We start from the raw sequence: 20,614 nt of genomic DNA on the forward strand, positions 1-20,614 counted from the left end.
ATGGCTGATTTCATCCACTTGTCCATCCATCCATCCATCCATCCATCCATCCATCCATCCATCTCCATTCTTACTTCCCACATTTCCTCCTTCACCCACCAGTTACCCAGAATTTCTCTGCACCGGGCCCTGAGTAGGACCCACACACAAGGAAGAAATAATGCTGACACTGGGAGATGGGCCCCAGGGGAAGAGAACCTGGGGGGGTTCCGGAGACACATGGGGTGGGTGCAGGTGAGGGAAGGCTCCCACGGCACGTGGACACTCAGTGCATTGCTGGGGGCCGGCACTGATACAGGCTTTGTCAAATGAATCAGCAGCTTCTGGGAAGAAATGGTGTCTCAGTTCTCAGTGTTGGGGTTGCTGGGGTTGGGGGTGGGAATCAGAAGCCACTTGGGGGAGTGGGTACCCAGGTGTGAGAACTCAGAAAAGCTGCCCCTGGAGAACTAGTGGTCTGAGATGAGGCCTGAGCAGGGGCTAGCCAGGCAGGGCTGGGGGGGCGAGTGGTCCAGGACGAGGCTGAGAGGGGTATGCCCAGCGCCTCTGTGGAGGCCTATTGGTGGGGCAGAGCCTGCCTGGCCCACTCCCCTTAGAACCCTCTGGGATACCTGAAGCAACTGCCCCCAATCCCTGCACTGAAGACGCTCTTGTCCCTGCCCCAATGCTTTGTCCGTCTCAGTTCCTGCTTTGCCTCCCACAGGATGCTGGATGTTCTGAAAGCAGGGACCATTTCCCCTTCATTCCCCACTTCCCTGCACTTCACGCCTCCTGCCTCCAGCCAGCTGTGGGCTGTGGACTTGTTTTTATTGTAGTGAAGTGAGACTGGGCCTAGCTTCAGGTGGGGTCTGAGCTCAGGGAGGAGGCAGGAAAGAACCCGCAGAATTGGTAACTACATTGGGGGGCAGTGATACAGGTTAGCTAGCACGTCCCTAGGTAGACAGGGAGGTCCCTGGTGGAATAAACAAAAGACAGCCATATCCTAAAACTCCAGGTTTTGAAATCACTTCTTTGCTCCAGGACATAATTTAACAAAGCCTTGAGGTTAATCATAAAATTCCTTTTGGCCTGACAAATGGAGCAGATCTGATAGATAAGAGTGGATTACTTTGTTAATTTCCTTTAGGAGGGGCAAGCAGAACAAACCGGGTAGATGAATTTCATTAGAAGGCACCAGTTCCCTTCCTCAAACAGTTCCCTTCTTCAGGGCACCAGTTCCCTTCCCCAAACAGGCAAGGGAAGGTATAAAAGTAAGAGCTTTCGCCTCAGTCACGGGCCACCCCCATTTGGGACCCCCTCCTGCTCCAGAGCTCTGACTCTTTGCTTTCAATAAACTATCCTCTTTTTAAAACTCTTTGCCTCTCCCTGGTCCGTGTTTCCATTCTTCAGCTTCACGAGACACGATCCCGGCCCACACCCAGAAACTGCCGGCAGATCCAACATCATCTACATCATTTGGGGACTCACAGGAAAATATTTCTCCATCAAACAGCACCCCCCTAACTGCCCTGCTACTGAGGCTCAGAGACATTCAATGACTCCCCCAGGCTCACCTAGGGGCCTTGCATAGGCCCATAGCCCATGTGTCCCTGGGTAGAGGTGCCAAAAACCATGGAGGGCTGAGGCAAGGGGAGGGAAGCACTAAGCATTCAAGGGGCCGGGTCAGCTCCTTCAGGGAAACCTAGGAACGAGAGGGGGAGGCGGCAGCCACGGCTGTGGGGCCAGCCGGAAATGGGGCAAGACGGCAAGACGGGCAGGCGGAGCCTCACCTGGAGACACCTGCCCAGACAAGCTCAGACTGGGTGCCCGTGAGCTCTGGGAGGCGGTGGGAGGGGAGGAGGTGGAAAGGGAGGAGGCAGCGTCTGCAGAGTCCAGCCAGGGGCCTGCCTGAACAGGAGGTAAGAAACTGCTGGTCAGGGTGGGAGACGGGGTGGGAAAGGTCAGCAAGGTGTGACTTCCCAGCCTGGCCCACAGGTCTAGTTCAATGCCCTGAAGGCATGTGAGAGGCCTGGCCCTTAGCCTGCTCAGGGCGCTTAGGCTGATCTGGGGGCCCTGAATCTCCTAGGGTTACCCCTTGCTGCTCCCCGAGTGTGGGCTGGGCATACTCCTGTGATCATCTTGGCAGAGGGAAGCTGGCAGGGTTTGGGGTGTGCTCTTAGTGCCCAGATGAGGAGACTGCAGACAGGTGAGAGCCAGGCTGAGGCTGTGCCCCCTGGTGCTTGGATGGGGAGGCACTGAGTGTCTCTGCCTGCTTTGTCCCCCAGTGCCCAGCGCCTGTTTCCTGCTGGGAGCCCATGGTAAACCGGTTTGGGAGCAGGTTGGCCTGGGTTGTTGACTTTTGACAAGGAGGAAGAAGGCAGCCTCTCCTGCTGAGCTGAGTGGAAGGGATAGGGCCAAACTCAGGATTCTTCCGCCTTTCCCCGGCCCCCTCACCCAGCAGCACAGCCCTTCCTGTCTTGGCTGAGAGCTGCAAGAGGTGAAAGTCAAACTGTTTCCCGACTGGCCGCTAGCTCTCTCTGGGCTAGGCCTCTGTGATGAGGCCACCCCAAGACGGGGCAGCCATCATGGAGGAAAAGGCCTGGACCGGCCAGTGTCTCCTGTGGGACCTGGGCAAGGCCTTCCTTCTCTGGGCTGATTCCGCATTTACCACTAGGGAGGTGGGCAGAGGCAGTGTCTGAAAACAGAGACTGGAGCAGCCGTACCCTGAGCTCCAGCCTCCCCCCACTGCTCCCACCCTTGCAAAACCAGTCTCTTGGCTCCACATGTCAGCCAGACAGAGGTGGGTGGCTGGAGTTTGGGGGCCCTGGCACCCGACCAGCTCTGCTCCCACAACCTGGCTCCCTAGGGGTATATGGGCAGTAAAATGGGTACCCCCCACGTTTCCTCTGTTAATTAGGCCTCCCTGCTAATAAGTAACTGTCATCCTTGCTCCATTACGCCTCCTGAACCACCTGCGCCCCAGCACTTAGCAGGAGACCCCGGGGGCACCCTGGCTGCTGGGACAGACATGCAGAAGGCAGCGCTCCTGGGTGGCATTGGGGGGTGTCTCCCAGGGTGAGGCTGGGCGCTCTATGGGCTTTACGCAAAGTACTCCCAACTCCAGCTCTTTATTTACCAAAAGAAAAGTGGTGGAAGCCCTAGTTTTAAGGTAAGGAAACTGAGGCACCCTCTTTATGACTTCTGAGGTGAGTCTCCTGCAGCCCACACCTTAACACAGTTCTTTACTGGGCACCAATGGGTGTGGGGGGGGGAGTAGGAGTGGCGCATATGGGGAGGTTAAAGTCAAGATCCTAGGCCCTGGGAACTCCATGGCAATCAAGTGGGATGGCACATTGTTACCCTCAAGATGAAGCAAATCCTGCCACCTCTGCACACCGCTGTGCTGCCTGTGGGTAGTCACTAAACCTCTCTGGGCCTTATGTGCCTCCCTTGGCCTGGAAGTGACAATGCTCCACTGCTCAACCAGACACCTGGCTCAACTCTTGGGCATCTGAGCAGCTGCCCCGCAAACATCACAGGCCAGGGCTGAGGGAACCACTGACAGAAGGGTCACAACTGTGGAGACACCAGCGGCCGGAGGGATGGTCTGTCTGGGCCCTGCTGTTCAGGAAGGGAGGCTCCTATGGGGTTAGAAGCCTCTTCTGCTTCCTGCATTGGGGAGATTTGCATTTAAAAGGGAGCCTAAGATAGTGGCAGCACCTCAGCCTGTCTGTCTCCCTTTTACACCTTTAGGTACTGAGGCACAGGCAGCTGGGATCTGGACAATTTGATGTCAGGTCTCATGCTGTGCTATTTTAAGGGCTTTGGGGCAATGCTGAGAGGAGTCTAGGGCCCAACCACTGGGTCTCCCCCAGGCCTGAGCAGGGCACCTGGTGTCCCCTTGGGAAGAGCAGTCCTGCCAGCTGCCACTCCCCAAGTGCACTTCTGGCTCCAGAGGCTGAATGGGAAAGCACCACCGAGTCCACCTGGCTCTAATCCCCTGAGCTGCAAAAGGGGGCCTGACATGCACAGATGGCCAGGGTCTCACCTGAGGAACCCAGGCCTCTGGCTGCACAGCCCTCCACCTGCTTCTCACTGCAGGAGAAGCCCAGGTTGGCCAGCATGGGAATGGGAGTGGGGAGAGGCTTGTGGCCCATCTTTGGTGGCCCATCCTTGCACCTGGCTCGGGCCTTCGGAAGCCTGGGAGGTAGGAGTATGGTCGCAATGACCTTCCAGGCGTGTTCTGGCTGAACCCAACCCCCATGCTAACTGCATGTGGGGGGCTGGCCTGAGGTCAGACATTCCGTCATGCCTAGGAAGTGGGGGCGGCTGCCCTGTCTACCTTCTATTTCAGGCAGCTGGGCACCCAGGCATGCCTGCCTCCTGGGGAGGTCAGCAAGGGTGGCACTTGGAGGCCCAGCTAGTCAGAACTCTCTCTAAGAGCCTGTATCCTGTAGAACCTCCTTCCCAGCAGGACCTGAACAGGGTGACCGTGGTGGGGTGATGTCTGTCTGCCTGCCTGTCTGGGCCGGACCCAAGGTCACCTCTTGTTGGCAAGTGGTCAAGATGCCACTAGAATCAGGAAAGAGGTACTGGGGAAGCAATCAGCCCTGAAGTCAGATCCTGGCTCAAATCCTGTGTGACCTTGGGCTGGCCTTGCCCCCTCTCTGAGCCTCAGTCTCCTCCTCCAGCAAATGGGGCGATGCTTCCTCGGCAAGGTGTAGGAGAAAATGCAAGTCATTTGCTGTGCACAGGTTCAGTACTCAATCGGGGTCTGAAGTTTTCAGGGGGAGGGATAGGGAGAGGTCTGTGCTGGGGATAGGTGGGGACACAGGAACACAGCTGGCATCAGGGAGTGTCTTTTTCCTGACCATAAGCCCCAGTGCTTTTGAAACCTGATCCAGGTAAATGTGAGTGGGGCCTCTGCCTGGGCCCCACCTCCAAGGGAGCCAATGGGGTTGAGTCTATCCTTGGAGCTCCATATAAGGTCTCAGAAAACAGGCTTCCACCTGGGCAGTCTCTACCCTCCTGTTTGCCTGGCCTTTCATTTCCATCATTGGAGCTGCATCAACCTCTTGTGCTCCAAGCCTGGGCTTGAATCTCCACTAAACTTGTCCCGTTTTAATGACCTACAATTCCTCTCGTTATCCCCACATCTTGGATATGTCAGGCTCCCTTCTTCTTCTCCAGCCGGGGGATGAGCGGCTGGTGGGGGAGGCAGGCCTAGGGCACAGGGCACACAGCTCCCTTTGTGACTGTGGCTGAGTCATATGGGCAACGCCATCCCCCAGGGCCCTGGGGCGGGTGTGACAAGAGATGGTGTTATCATGGGGCTATGGGTGCCCATCCCCACCCCCACCCCTCCCAACCCGCAACCCCGGTGCCTGTGGCTTAGGCTTTCCCACGGGAATGAATAGGGAGGTGACTGGGAGCATTGGCTGAAAAGATGTGGTATGGATCCCAGGACATGGGTTTGAGTGCTGATTCTGCTGCTGATGTGCTGTGAAGCTTTGGAAAGTTTCTCTCTGAGCCTCAGTTTCCATCTCTGTTAAATGGGAACGATCATCATTGTTTTGTAGAAGAGATCTTGGACATGAAGGGCTTTGCAAAATGCAGAGTGCTGGGCTCTGTGTTGACTTTATGATAATCATAATGATGTTGGCTAACGTTTGTTGAGTACCTACTGTGTGCCAGGTAGGGTGCTCAATGATTTACAAGGCCACTCAGCTCACAAGGAGAGAAGACTGGACTTGAGCTGCTCTTGTCCAATAAAAACTCACCTCCAAGAGGCAGTGGTGCCCGTGAGTGACCCTTCCCACAGGTGGCACAGCTCCGCGTTTGTGTAAGCCTGGCTCACACCGCCCTGGCTGGAGGCTTAGAGACGGAGAAGGGTGAACCCTCCAGGAACAAAGCTGTATCCTCCCACTTGCTCAGGCCTCTGTCCCAGTGGGAACCGTGGATCTCCCATTCTCTTGTCCCTGGGGTCCATACATGCTCCCAGATCTCCTACCACCTCCCTGGTAGCCCCACCTCTGTCTCCTTTACAGGCTGCTCTGAACAGTAAAACCCTCACAGATATATCAAGGGTGCTCATCGCTGCCGTGGCTGTGAGCTTTACATACGTGGCCTCATTTATTACTGTGTTTCCCAGAAAATAAGACCTAGCCAGGCCATCAGCTCTAATGCATCTTGTGGAGCAAAAATTAATATAAGACCAGGTCTTATTTTACTATTACTTATTTTACTATAAGACCCGGTCTTTAATATAATATAATATATAATATCATTTAACATCATATAGTATCAATATCAATATCATATGATATCATATAGTATCATATAATGCCAGGTCTTATATAATGTAATATAAGACTGGGTCTTATAGTAATTTTTGCTCCAAAAGACGCATTAGAGCTGATGGTCCAACTAGGTCTTATTTTCGTGGAAACACAGTGTTGCTGGTGGTGCTATTATTGTCCCAACTTGACAGGAGAGAAGGTAGATGGCCAGTCACCTAGGGGGCAGAGCCAGGAGTAGAAGCCAGTTGACCTGAATTCAGAGCCTGGGCTTCTAACCACTCAGCAGCAGCATGGCGCCCTCACCTCCATCCTTTAAAATAAAAGCCTTTCTGCACCCCCTGCTCTGTCTCTGGCCACTGTCACCAGCCAGCAATCTCATGACCTTCTCTGGGCTTGGGGTCCCCAGCCCTTCACCCCTTCACCCCAGCAGTGTGTTTCCACTGCCTGTTGAAAGGCTCCCCTACATGTCATAGGAGCACCCCCATTTCACTGAGCCTAAAGGCAGCCTCTTCCCTGCTTCCCAGATCTGCACCCCATCCTGTGGCCCCCATGCGTCAGGGCGCTTTCTGACATCTTTTCCCCTCACCTGCATATTTGGGGTGGAGATCCTAGCCCTTCTCCAATCCAAAGTTTCCTCCCCAACCCCTCCGTCTGCCTCTATCTTCTCCAGTGCCCTGGCTGGACCCTCCACCTGTCCCACCCCACCATTGCTGATATAAGCCCCTGGAATCTACATTAGGGCTTCTGTTTTCACCAATGCTGGAATCACCTGGGCATCTTGTTCAAATACAGATTCAGATCAGCAGGTCTGGGCCACACCTGAGATCCTGTATTTCCAACAAGCTCTTGGGCCTTGCAGGTCCGTGGGTCACACTTTGTGTGCTGACCACACCCCTCTCCACCAAACACCTTTCCTGGCTTCAGACGAAAGTGCTTTGGACGAAACCCCAGCGAAAGCAAACTCCATGTTTTGAAAGTCTTCCAGAATCTTCCCCTACTCCCCTAATTCGATCCCACTTCCTTCCAAGAACGGCTCCCCTGTCCCACCTCTCCACCTCTGCTGATGCTGTTCCCTCCCCCTGGAATGCCGTTCCCGCTGGTCTGTTCATTGGAACCCCTCCTTCAAGACTCAGCCAGTGCTCTGGGGCCAATACACTCGGTTTAAACCCTGGCTCTGCCCCTGAAAGGTGTGGGCAAGCCCCTTACCCTCTCTGTGCGCCTGTCCATCTTCTGTGACGTAGGGACAGTGACTGCTGTAAGAAGCAGAGGGGGTGATGAATACGAAGAAATTTGAAGGACCCGGCACCTAGTAGGTGCTGGTCAGAGTGAGCGCACATATCAGAAGGCCCAGCCACAGACCCACTGTGTGGCCTTGGCTGAGTGCCTCTGTATGTCTAACATCCAGTGGGGCCCTGCCCACAGGGGTGGGAGGATGAGACGAGAACGACCCACGTACAGCAGAATGTCTTACTCCGTGAACCCGACGGACACAGCAGCTGTTCTCAGTCCTGTTCGTAGTACTAATGATAGGCAGTATTGTAATTAATCATAATTTATTTGGATTCTCTCCTTTGACTTCCAGAGACCTCTGAAAGCTCTATGGTGCCAGTAACTGACTCACGGATATCACCCCAATGTAAGCTAAACTCGGAGCTGGGCCTGCTCCCCACCCCTGCCCTACCGCCTGGCACAATGCCCAGAACATAGGAGGTCTCTGAGAAGCCCAATGGTGAAATGGCAGTCAAAGCTTAGCAAGCCAACTTCTGTCCTGGCCAGGCTGTCCCATAAGGCCTTTCCTATGCGGCCAGAGTGGCAGCTGGCTCCGGGTTTCTGTATTCCTCGTTTGGGCATCCAGCTCGCCAGGACCTGCCTGCCATGTGCAGAGTGGTGCCTCCAACTCTCCATCTGTGCCCTGCTGGCCAGCACCCTTTGTGGTGTGTGTGGATGGAGTGGGCGAGGGGATTGCTTCACTGCTGGCCTGGACCCCAGGGAACAGTTGCGCCAGCACAACGAGCAGGTGGCCCAGCCCTGGGCAGACCTTGGGGAAACAGGCTTAGAGGTGGTCATGTGCCTGGGGACGGCATGTAGGGACTCCCATCCTTTCTTGAATAACTCACTTTCGCTCCCTTGTTTCTTGGCTCCCAGTGTGGGCTGGCCCCTCTGCCCTGGTAATAAGGGGTGCCTACTGTGGCCCTGGGAGGGAGCAGCCGACCTCCCCAAGCTTCAGCCACAGTCTGGACAGCAGGGCTGACCGCTTGGAGAGCACAGTGCTGCTTTCTGGAAGCTCTGACCTGGGGGCTACCCCGCACCCCACCGGGTAACTTTATTGCCCTTCTTATTCCCTGCAGCTTGATGTATGCAGGCGGGTGAGGGCTATCCTTCACCTGTAGCAAACCCCGGCCTCTTAGGCTGCCTACAAAAGCTTCCATTCATGCTGCATCAGGTGACTTTTCTAGGCCCCCTCTTTTAGAGAAGGGACCTACAGTGCCCTGAGCACGTGCTGTGTCCAGACCTCGCTCCAGAGGTCTAGGGAAGCTGAATTCGTGAGTGGTTAGGAGAGCCAGGGTGGAGCCAGGCCTCCCGGGCTCCTGTCCCAACTTCGTCACTTCTAGCTGTGTGACCTTAGGCAAGTTAATTCCCTTCTCTGAGCTTCATTTCTCTTCCTTGTTCTCCTCCTTCCTCATCGCCACATTCATAGTGCATGTTTCTTGAGATCTCATCAAGTGCCAGGCACTGGTCTGAGCAACCATTTCCCCCTCACCACTGACCTGTGGCGATGGCAGTGGGTGAAGGAAGAGTCTGGAATGTAGTAAATGGACAGTAAGTGTAATCGTTATTATTACTGTTATTGTTGATGCTACTGTGTTTCCCAGAAAATAAGGCCAGGCTGGACAATCAGCTCTAATGCGTCTTTTGGAGCAAGAATTAATAAGACCGGGTTTTATATTATAGTAAAATAAGACCAGGTCTTATGTTAATTTTTGCTCCAAAAGACACATTAGAGCTGATTGTCCCGCTAAGTCTTTTTTTCGGTCGAAACACGGTATCATCATTTACCCTCATTATGTTATGAAATCCTGGCAGCCCCTGTGACTTGGCAATCATTTATCCACATTGCAGGGATGAGGGAAGACAGGAAGGTCCTGAGCCCCTGACTCCCAGAACCCAGCAGTGGGAGCAAGCTGCTGACAGAGGCCAGTGACCAGAAAGGGCATGGGGACATCTATCCATTTCCAAATTTCTCTCTGACCTTTTGGAGCCACCAGGAATGGTTCCTCACCTGGGTTTCAGTTTCCCCTTTGGGCCAGCAGACAGACTAAAGGAGTCCATTTCCAGAAGCCCCTGACGTCTCAGAATCTAGAACTTGAGTCTTGGAATGTTAAAACTGTGTGTGCGTGGGGCGCATTGAGCACACACTCCCTTTGCTGGGAGGATTTACGTTCAGGTGGCCAGCTGTGGACTGGCTGGCCGCCTGCCAGGCACTGGACACCCCCCTCCCCACGGAGAGCCTTCCGTGCTTTCCGCTCTGCCAGTCAGCGCGCAGCTCCTGTCTGCTGCCAAGGAGGCTGGACTCTCCATCAGGAAGGGGCAGTTGTCGCCTGGGCCTGGGGGTGGGGGCAGCATCAAAGCGAACGGTTGCTGTAGCAACCGTGGTCTCTGTGGGAACTTTGGAGAAAGGAGCCCTGGAGATGCGTCAGATGGAGGGCGAATAGGCAGTTATCTCCTGTCTGGCGTCTATCTGTGAAGTCTGGCACCTGTCTGCCTGGATGGTGCGGGGAACGAGCCTGAGGTGCCCCCTTGCCCAGTGCTGAGTCACGGACATCCCCCAGGTCGCTGCCTCAGCTCTCAGCCCTGCCCCCTCCCAGCCTCCCTCTGAGAAATCAGTGACTCACGTATGGTCTCGTCATCCCCAGCAGAGCTAGGGAGGAGGGAGGAGCTCATCTGGGGCAGGAGGGGGGCGTCCCCCCACCAAACACACCCCAGCCCCTCCCCCTGGCTCCACACTGGCTGCCTGCCCTTCCCTGCGCAGGAGAGGGGTTGGGAGCTGGCCACACACACGCCAGCTCCCCCGGCAGCAGGACCACGCTGGCAGGTTAAACCTTGGAGGTGGATCTGGAAAGGTGGTTCAGCTGCCTGGCCCTCCGAGGGACCCTCGGCCTGGCACCAGGTACCAGATCAAGGAGGGAAGAGGGACGGGTGGGTGTGTGGCAGAGGGTGGGGTGGTAGACCAGGGAGTTGGGAAGCCTTGGGGTCTCAGTGGGAGCTAGTCCACATGAGCATTGCTGTGGGGAGTCTCTAGAGTTAGGGGTAGAGTTAGGGAGATACCTGGGAAGGGCATGAGACCAAGAGGATAAAAGCTCTCAAAACCATTAGTCATTTGTTAGCTGGGGAAATTGAGACTGAGTGGGATAGTCACTGGGCACAGTGAGCTCTGCTCCCTGGGCGGTGGGATTACTGTTCAGTCCTGTACAGATGGGGAAACCAAGGCTCTGAGAGGGCAGGTGGCTTACCTGAGGTCACACAACAAGTCTGGAGATGGAGAGCCTCAGGGAGGAGAGGCTGTTACAGGGGGCTTTTGAGAGCAGCTTCTCTTGCAGCTGCCCTGGGTTTGAGTCCGGAGCCCCCAGGTGAGCCAGGGACTCGCTCTCTTTTTCCACAGGCCACCTTTGAGAGGAGATGGTCTCCGCTGGGGGGACTGAACATAGGGCTGGGGGACCTGGGGTGACAGAAGGTCTTGGGAACCAGGGGCAGATAGATGGGGGAGCAGAGGCTGAGGGCTGGAGAGTGGAGAGTGCCCTGCCTGCTAACCACCAGACCTCAGGGCTTCTGTCTGCTTGGCACTGATAGGGCCTTCCTACCTGGGGGCTGCCGCAGTGCCTACCTTGTTCCACTGGGGGTGTGTGTGGGGGGAACTGATAGTTTCTATCTTCCCCTCCTCCCCAACCAGCCTCTTTCCTGTGGTGCTGAGTTGGGGGTCTCCCAGGGCCCCATGGGAGGGAGCTGGTGATCATTTTACTAAGGAGGGTTGGGGGGACATAAGTCCAGGCAGGGCCCCACTCATCCTGCCCCCTCATCACCATCCCACCCCCACTTTGCCTGGAGAAGCTCTGGCCTGGGGAGGTGGGGTGGGTAGGAATAGCCTTTGTGGTTCCAGAGGGCCAAGGAAGTTATACGTATAATTTATCGAGTGCCTACTGTGTAGCTGGTACTGTCCTAAGGATGGGGGACACACATCAGTGAATGAGACAAATAAGGTATCTTAGAGCCCACGGGTCATCCAGATCCAGAGCCAGACCCCCTGTCCCCTTCCTGTGGGCTGAGGGTTGGTGCCTTGGGGTTGCAGTTTGGCTGGGAAGAAGTATCTTCGGTCAGTGAGAGCCGCAGGCTGCTACGTTGGCCAGGGTCCCTGCCGGAGAGGGGCTGGGAGTCTAGGGGTGAGACTAGCTCTTGGGGCCAAACCTGCTCCTGCTTTGCTGCAGGGACAACAGGGTCTGAGACCCAGACCTGCCTTGGTCACAGCAGCACTGTGGCCACCTTACTTGCCCCTCTCTCTGGGTCTTAGTTGTTTCAGATACAAAGTGGGTATGCAGGTGTAATGATAACCACCCTGCCTCCATGGTCCTGGGGCCTGAGTGACAGGTTGCCTCTGGGGCCCCGGGCAGGGGTGCGTCAGCCTGGCTGGGACACCCCCATCTTGTCAAGGGCACATACAAGACAGTTAGGACCTGAGGCTGAGGAGCGACATAAGCTGGCTGGTACAGGCAAAGAGAACTTTATGACCTGAGACTGGGAAGCTCAGCAGAAGACATCTAGTCTGGGTCTGGGGACTGGGAAAGAGGGACGGGAGGGTTTGAAATGTATGTGTGAGGATGGGGTACGGGGTGCGGAGATCCTGGCAGAGGAAACTGTGTAGGAAAAGGTTTGAGAATGGTGAGAGCCTGAGGGAATGGGGCAGGTGATAGCACTGGCACAGGTCATTTTATGGGGCCTGGAGTGGCAGGCTGGCAGGTTCGAATCTGCTCTGTAGGAGAAGGGATGGTGGGAGCTCTTGGGCAGCACTGGAGCTAGTGGCCAGGCTGTGACCCCAGCAGGAATGGGGGTAGGGCTCGTGGTGTGGGGCTGGTCTGGCTGCCCCAGGTCCGAGCTGTAGGGCACAAGGCTCATGCTTGGCGGGGAGTGTGTGGGTGGTGGGAGCTGTGCCCTTTCAGAGATGTGGGTTAGCTTCTACATAGCACGGTGGAGTCAGGGGTGCAGGTGGTAGAGGGGGGAAATCTGGCAACATAGCCCCAAACCCGGTGCCGCCCCTCCCCACCGAACCAGAGCTCGAGCAGGCTCAGCACCCCAACCCAGGGTGGCCCTGGGGACCCTGCCTTCTGACTCACAGCAGATGGGACATCACGTGAGCAAACCTGGCAGCTGGGGAGACTAGGACCCCAGGAAGCAGGCAGATGGCAAGTAGGGGGCAGGGCAGAGCTGGCACAAAGGGGTCTCTCAAACAGGGCCCTGGCTAGGCTCAGCCTTCCCAGGCTTACCCTCTGCCTTTTTGGTCCTGGCACCCCATCAGGAGTTCCTGAGGCCCTCTGGGAGGCCTACAGATTGTGGGGTCAGGCATGGGCTGCTGGGGAAAGGGGACGTTGTGGGGAGGAGCTTGGGACACGTTTTCTGACCCCTGCTCAGTACCAGCCTGCCCTGGCACAGGTGGGCTGAGGCACCTCCTAGGCTCCTTTAAGCCCTAAACTCTCTGTTCCCTGGTGGCTCGGCCTGGACTAGAACAACCCGGGACCTTCCCTGCCCTCACACCCTGCCGGGCCTGGGCTCAGCGCTTTGCATGCGTCTTTATTCCTGTGAGGCAGGTGTTCACGCTGAGCCCACTGAGAGGTGAGGACACAGAGGTGCAGGAGGCTTTCCTGTGAGTGACCTCGCATCTCTGGGGCTCCGGAGTCCCCTCGGTGGGGACAGGGCTCCTCAGCAGGCCAGGTTCTGTGCTGGGTGCCCTTGTCTCCAACCCCATCCGTGAGGCTGCCCAAATCCTCTAGGAACCCCAGAGACAGCAAGTGCCCTTTGTTTCTCTCTGGTTGTGTGAACTTGGGTGTCTGCCTCAGTTTCCTCATCTGGAAAAGTGGATAACAATAGTATCTACATGTGAGAGGTGGGGTGTGGGGGAGCTGTGAGGATTAAGGGGTTATTGCAGCCAAGTGTTTAGAAGAGGGCCTGGCCTGCGTACGTGTTAGTCTTCTCATGATTTCCCATTGGGCAGATGGGTGCACTGAGGTCCAAGGATATCCTGTAATACCTCGGGGGGACTTACTTCTGTCTCTCCCCTGGGAGAGCTGGGGCCACTTGGGCTCCAGGAGGACCCCCCCCTCAAGCCTGAGTTGTGCTTTGGCAAGAGGTGGGCAGCGAGGTGGGTGCCAGGCTCCTGGGCTGGCAGGGGCTCAGGCTCAGGCAGTTTGTGGTGCGCTTGGCAGTTCCAGGCAGGCAAAGATAAAAGCTGAGACTCGGAGGAGCTGGCAGAGCTTCCAGGAATGACTGGACAGGCTTCTGCATTAGAGGGAGATGGCCAGGGGTGGGGGCCTCACTGTCCGGGAGCCAGATCAGCTTCGGGCCCCTAAAAGGCAGGAGGTTTTGTAGCTAATGGCTCCAGTGTGGCTCCCCAGACTCAGGGCCACTTAATGGAACTCCTAACGAGCAACAGTGAGAGACTAGCGCTGCCTCTGCCTCTCTCAGACCCCTCCCTTCTGTCCTCGGGCAGAGCTCTGCCTTCTTCCTCCCAGAAGCCCTGGCCTTGCGTTTGTAGGGCCACCAGGGAAAGCCCAGACTTTGGGGACCCTGCTGCCCACGGTCACAACCTCCTGGAGTGCAGCACCCTTACCTACACATGGAGATGACAGTACCAATCCTGGCAGGGTTGTTGCTGGAATGTGCGATAATAAATGGTTGCAAAGTGTATATTGACTTAGCACACTATCTGCCTTCGAGAGGTTCTTCCCTAAACCTCAGCTGAAGGTTTTGCCTTCAGGGTTTTGCAGTGGTTGAATTAGAACTAAATTTAAGTCCTTGAAAAGTGACCTTGAGCAAGCAACTTAATTTCTCTAAGCCTCATTACTTAGGCTATAGAATGGGAATGAAGAGACCTGAATCTCTGATATCTAAACGAGACCCTATGGGGGTGAACTGAGACACCCACACACTGTAGGGGCCCCTAGGCAATAGAGCCTTCCCCAGCTCTCCCCGACCTTTGCTCCTCCATTGCCCAACACAGCTGTCCCCCTGGGAGAGGCAGCATGAGGTGGGGAGCTCTGAGGTTGCTTGGTTCTGCCCCAATTCCATCAGCTGTGTGAACTTGGAAAGGTGCATTAGCCTCTCTGTGCCTTGTTTTCATTACCTTTAAAATGAGGGTGATAATGCCTTTGAGAGGGCTAAGTGCTAAATATAGTGCCTGGCACACCATCCATAAGTGACGTCGTCATTGCCATTGTTCTGGGTCACCCCCAAGCCCTCCTCTTCAAGAGCAGTAGTGAGTTTATCCCTGAGTAATGGCCCTGTCCTCCCAGGATGTCACTGGGAAAGGCACCAGAGAGCCTGTCCCATGGACTCCCCATCCAATAGGGTCTTGATCTGCTGGCCTGAGTTATTGTCCAAGTCTGGGGCTCCCTCCTACTCCCTTAGGCCCAAGGCCTGAGTGGCTGGGCCATTGTCCTGGGCTGGCAGGGGAGGCCCGAGTTCAAGCTGGGCTGGTTTCTGGGGACAGCTTTCTGCGGCCACTTCTCTGCTGGGCTGAGTTCCCTTGGCCCTTGGGGGCTATGTCGGTCAGCTGACCCCTTCTGGCTCCCTGGCCAACTCTGGCCCTCAGGGTGTGGCTCCATGGCTGGCAGCCTGGGTCTCTGAGCCTGTGGCCGGGGGACAACTGCCCAGACCCACCTGCCTTGATGGTGACAAATGTAAGGGATGTACTGGCTAGGGTGGCTGAGTCATGCTTGGCCTGGCGTCCTCTGCCCCCTGCTTCTCTGGTTGTGTCACCAGCTGAGCGTGTGTCAAACCCTTGAGGCAACTCATAACCCAGCTTCCCACCCCTGGCTGGTATATACCGCTTCACTGCCTATAAAGACCCTCATGCAGTGCCAGGTTCTGTTGGTCCTTGGAGATTTAAATTCTTACTTATTTCACAGGAGAGGAAGCAGGTTGGAGATCCCCAGGCCAGTCAGGGCCCTGGGGGCCTGAATCCGGATCTCCTGCCTTCGAGCCTTGACCTTTCCCCTTGGCACCACAGGTGGTGTTCTCAGTTGAGGTAGTGAGTTCACTGTCCCTACAGGTGTTTAAGTTTGGCAGGGAAGCTGTAGAAGAAATCTGGGCATCATGCGGGGTTCTTCATGGCCCCTTCCAGCCCTGAACTTTTCTGGCCATGGGGCAAAGAGCCAGCCAATTCCCACATTCTTCCCAGACATTAACTCCCTGACAGTTCATTCTAGCGGCATCAGGTGAGGTTTGTGGGTAGGTGGTACCTCCATTTAGAAACACTCTCTGTAGCCTTGCCTGTCACCACGCCTGGACTTTCATCATTAGTGTCACCTGATTGCATCTCCAGGGGCTCCTACTAGCCTGCTAATAGCTTAGAGAGCTGGATGGGAGGCATAAAGGGAGAGAGGGCCCCAGGGGAACAGGACCAGAGTGTGGCAGGAAAGTCTGAGGGAGGAGTCAGGAAGGGGGAACACCCGCCTCCCAAATTATCAGGGAGCTGATGCTGCCCCTTGATGCAATAGGCCTGCACTTGGGTACGAGTGCTCCTGACCATGTGGCACGTCCCCCTTCCACACACCTGCATATGCCATCACCTTTCAGGAGTTGCTGCAGTGGGCAGGGCCGGAAGGAATCCTCATGTGGTTTTCTCAAAGCTGTACTTATCCTATGCCCGTGACCGTGTCTGCTATACCACGGAGACCCTGCAGCAGGTGCCAGCCTGCCTGGGAGTTCCCCACCCTGGTTTTGGGGAACCAGAGTCAGAAGCTGCAGTAACTGCTGTCTAGGCAGGACGGGAGTGTAGGTGTGAGAAGACCTGGCCCCTGTTGCTGGGCTGTGAGCCTCTTGGACCTGCATGTCCACCCCGCTGAGGATAGAAAGAAGGCTACCACAATGGAGTTGGTGGGTCGGCAGAAGGTGGAGGGATTGGGCGGGGGTCACAGGCTTGTTTTTCTGGCAGTCATGCTGCTACCCGAGCCTCAGGTATCTGACATATAACATGAGCCTCGTCATCTGGTCCCCCACCTCCACTCTGGTCAGCACTGTTAAGTGAGGATTGTCAGTCAGAGACCTGGGCTCTGGGCAGCAATGAACTATGAGCTATTGTAGGTATTTTTATTGTGACAAGTGCTTAGCGACTGTGGGTGGGACCCAGGATGCTGAGCCTCTTTCTCTGCATGTCGCTACTATTAGTGGGTAACAAGTGTGTGCAAAAGGCCAGGGCTGCCCCATCTGTGCCCTCCTCTGGCTCCCTCGAACCCCAGCCCCCTGCCAGCTCCCGTTAAGCTCAGGATCTTTTGATCCCACAGTGACTGCCTTCTCTGGCCCTGCAGGCTCTGAAATCGTTTCCAGGCCAAGGTTCCTTCGAGAACAGCAACTCCTTTCTTTGCTTTCTTTTCCTCTTCCTCCGGGGGCCAAAAATAGTGCCTGAATGGAACACAGCTCTGGGCCAGCAGAAAGACAATAGCCACCTCCTGACTGAAGCGCCTCCTGGCTCTGGTCCATTGGTAGGGGGAGGAGGTGTGGGGATGCAGGGGCACTCCAGCCCCATGGCCCCGATCCCCTGCTGTCTTTCCCATGGTCTCTGCCAGAAACCTTCCCAAAGCCCCTCTATCCCCTTGGAGTGTGATGGCCAAGGGGTTTGCCCACTTGTTCTGGGAAAGTGCTTGTAGCTGCTTGGCTGAGAACCTGGGCCCTTAGTCCCCTGAGCAGCCCACTCTGTCCCCTGATCTGCTGCTGGTTTGGAGGCCTTTGGGGGAGGCATCTCCCCTCCCCAGTCCTCTTCTGTACCCTGTCTGGCACAGGGAGGCCAATCCATGGCTCTGAGGTTCTTTTCCCTTTGAGTCAATGGGACTTTTTAGAGGTCAAAGGGATGTGTCCTCTGGGGAGGAAGTGAGCTCTCTGTCACTGGAGGTGATCAAATAAAATTTGGATGTGCATTGGATGGGGGCCAGGATTAGTCACGCATCAGATGGACACTTGGTCTTGATGTCTTCATGTCTCGGAGATCTTGGTTTCAACTTCATATCCCTCCCCTACCAGTTAGATGGCCTTGAGCAAGTCACATTACCTCCTTGAGTCCCTGTTTCCCCGTCTGTTCAACAGGGCTACCCTTGAAGAGTAGTGGAAGTAGATCTCCAAAATGCCCAGTGTAGTACTTGGTACACAGAAGGGGTTTCAGAAACTTTGCCTCCATTTCACTCCCTCCCGGGACTGGTATATGGAGAACAGGGTCTGACCCACTCTTGGCCCCCAGGGAGCTCTGGAGAAAACCAGGGCAAATCCCCAGTTCCAGGACTCACTCAGAATTCTTGATGGGCTTTGGCAATCTGGGAAGGCTTCCTGGAGGAGGTGGCCCCCTAAGAAGCTTCCAGGAAAGTATGGTGCACATTCTGTGCTCATGGCAGTCAATGGTATAGGTTAGAGAGGTGTCCAGCCTGGCTTGAGGCCAAGGCTGGCAACCTCTAGGGGCAAATGGAGCTGACAATAGGTACTTTTGGTCACAGGGGTAGACACCAATGGGTTCTAAAAATATTTGGATTTCAACTCAATGTTGACAAGCTTAGACTGGCAAGTGCTCCCCATAACCTACTGTCCTAAATCCTGCCCTTCCTCTTGCCAGCTCCCAGACTGGCCAGGCCAACACTGAGTTGGGGGACTAGGGTACTGGACAAGTTCGGGGGCTGTGCTATGCTGGGTTGGAGCCAAGCAGTGACGTAGTTCCTGAAGCTGCCAACGGTTGCCAGGGGAACGGTTGCCAGGGGCTGTTGTCACCTGCGCCCCTTCTCCCGAGCTGGCTGGCTGGCGGGCTGGCGGCTTGAAGCACATCTTCCTTGGCTGCCCCCTTTGTTTGAAGCTCCATGAGGGTGAGGGGGCAGGGGCTGAGGAAGCTGGGTTCCAAAGTCCCCCTCTGGCCTCTTGAACTGGGGAGAAACTGACCAGCACCCCAGTGGGCTGCAGCCTGCAAACAAGGCTAACCCTTCCCTCATTCATTCGCGCTCTTTCTGTATTTATAGTTCCGTTGAAGCCATGGAGGAGTCCAGGTAGGGTTCTTCCCCCCTGCATCCTTCCTCCCCTTCTCCCTCCATCCCTCTCACTCCCCTCTCCTCCCCCCCACCCCCCATCCCATCCTTTCTTCCTTTTCCCTTCTTCACCCCTTCCCTCCTCCTCCATCACCCCCCCTCTATCTTTCTCTCTCCCTCTCCTCTTTCCTCTATCCCCCCTATTCCTCCCCCTTCCCCTTCTTTCTCTTCCCCTCTTTCCTCCTTCCCCATCCCTGTTCCCTCTCCCCTTTTCCCTTTCTCCCTCCCCCTCTATCTTACTCCTCTTTCCTCTATCCCCCCTCCATCATTTCCCTCCTCTCCCTTCTCCTCAACACGGAGAATGGAGCTGATAAGTGGGGAGGGGCTAGGGCTGGGGTGGCACTGAGGCTCCCGAGCGAGTCATGACACTACTGTAAGGGGAATTGGTCAATTAGCATCAAGAACAGCGAGGAAGTGGTTGGGGTGAGGTCCTCACACCCTACACCCCTCCCTTCAGTCATACTCCATCTAAAAATTAGTTTTGGTCTCTGGGCTGCACCCCACGCTCAAAGACAAGCCTCTGAGCAGTATTGGGAGGTAGGGGCCACGGCCTGTGGATGATTGAGGGTGTAGGAGTGGAGCTGGGATGGGTTCACCTGGGCGGTTCGCACAGCCCCCAGGACCAGGGCCCTGGGTGGGGGGTCTTCAGCTAACCCCAAGGAAACACATTTTTTGAAGCATCTTTTACTGTGGATTTTAAAGAGAAGTTCTTTACAGTCAGGTAAGGTCAAGGGAAACAGGCAGCAAAATCAAGGGCAAGAGTTCTGGAGCTGGGCTCTCGGGTGGCATCTAGTCTCCACCTCTTGCTAGCTGGATGGTCTCGGGCAGGTAACTGGACCTTCAAGGGCCTCAGTTTCCTTATTTGCTAAATGGGCATAATTGTACTTGTCTCATAGGTTAGGGGAGAATTAAGTGTGTCAGCTTGTGTAAGAGCTTGGAATCAAGTCTTGCATTTTCACAGAGCTTAATTAATGTTAGCTGTGTGACTGGAGGTAACGAGGCCCCTGCCCATGGGTGTGCAAACAGCGGCGGAGGACCTGGGGAAGCTGTGCTGTGTGCTCAGTGAGCTGCGATGAGATCCTGGTCTGCCATTCCCCGGAGGGGGCTCCAGGCACAGTGTTCTGGGACTTGAGCCCTAGCCTGGCCCAGGCCTTCAGCCGTTGTGGGGGAGGATGCTTGGCTGTGGGCCTTGTCTGCCCCTCAGCCAGGCATCAGGGACGCGGAGGAGGAGAAAAGAGAGGGAGGGCTGGTGGCTGACCTTGGGAACACTAGGGTTCTCTACTCCAAAGACAGGCACTCTGCCAGGCCCAGGGCTGCTGAACTGCAGCCCCCAGAAAGCAAGCAGGGAGGTAACTGGGCTGACCCTATGGGCCTGGCCTTTGACAATGTAGACACACTGGGGAAGGGGAACTTCAGCCAGACAGCTGAGGTCTGCCTGCTGTCTGACAGAGACAGGAGTCTGGCCAGGAGGGAGAGGGAGACGGTCCAGCACCCTCTGTCCCTGCTGCCAGCTGAGAGGTCAGCCCTGCCTTTCCGTAAGGCTTTGAAGGCCCTGGGCTATGGAGAATGCAGGTGGGGGGCAGGAATCATAGTTACCCATTCAACAGAAGAGGAAACGAAGACCCAGACAGGGGACAGACTAGCCTAAAGGCCCCAGAGACAGTTAGCTGCAGAGCTAGTTCTGGACCTTGTGTGTCTGACTCCAGCCACCCTGCTCTGGGAGTGGGCATTTCCCAGGCAGGTGCTGACTGGTGTGTGCCCTGGGGCCCTGGAGTCCAGCCTCAGCGGCTTCATGAGGAAAGGGCTGGGGGAGACTAGGCCGTGGGTTGCAGACTGGCCTAGGAGCGTGGAGCTGACCAGGACTGGCAGCCAGTCCCCGGACTGCTTATGAAAAACCCCGGTGCCCGAGCACCACGCCAGACTGGGTCAGATCTGAGACCCCCCCAAATCCCTCCTCCCTCGTTAGGGTCTGAGTCTCCTCAGTCTGCTCCAAAATTCTAAGAGGCTTTGATTCTCAGT

General features: G+C 55.9%; 1 protein-coding gene across 4 annotated transcripts in view; it reads left to right on the forward strand.

The window, feature by feature from the left end:
- The first annotated feature begins 1,814 nt into the window (after positions 1-1,814).
- Positions 1,815-20,614, forward strand: part of ADGRG1 (adhesion G protein-coupled receptor G1) — a 38,341-nt gene continuing 19,541 nt past the window's right edge. Inside the window, exons 1-2 of one of the 4 annotated variants that reach the window (XM_081031329.1) lie at positions 1,834-1,895; positions 7,858-7,911. The gene's annotated coding sequence lies outside the window, so the exon portion shown is untranslated. Of the gene's footprint in view, positions 1,896-7,857; positions 7,912-9,882; positions 10,444-18,529; positions 18,557-20,614 lie in introns of those variants that run through there. The other 3 variants (XM_081031328.1, XM_081031330.1, XM_081031327.1) reach the window with 3 other exon arrangements.

This window comes from Rhinolophus hipposideros (genome assembly GCF_964194185.1).
Source record: "Rhinolophus hipposideros genome assembly, chromosome: 21".
NCBI classification, from domain to species: Eukaryota; Metazoa; Chordata; class Mammalia; order Chiroptera; family Rhinolophidae; genus Rhinolophus; species Rhinolophus hipposideros.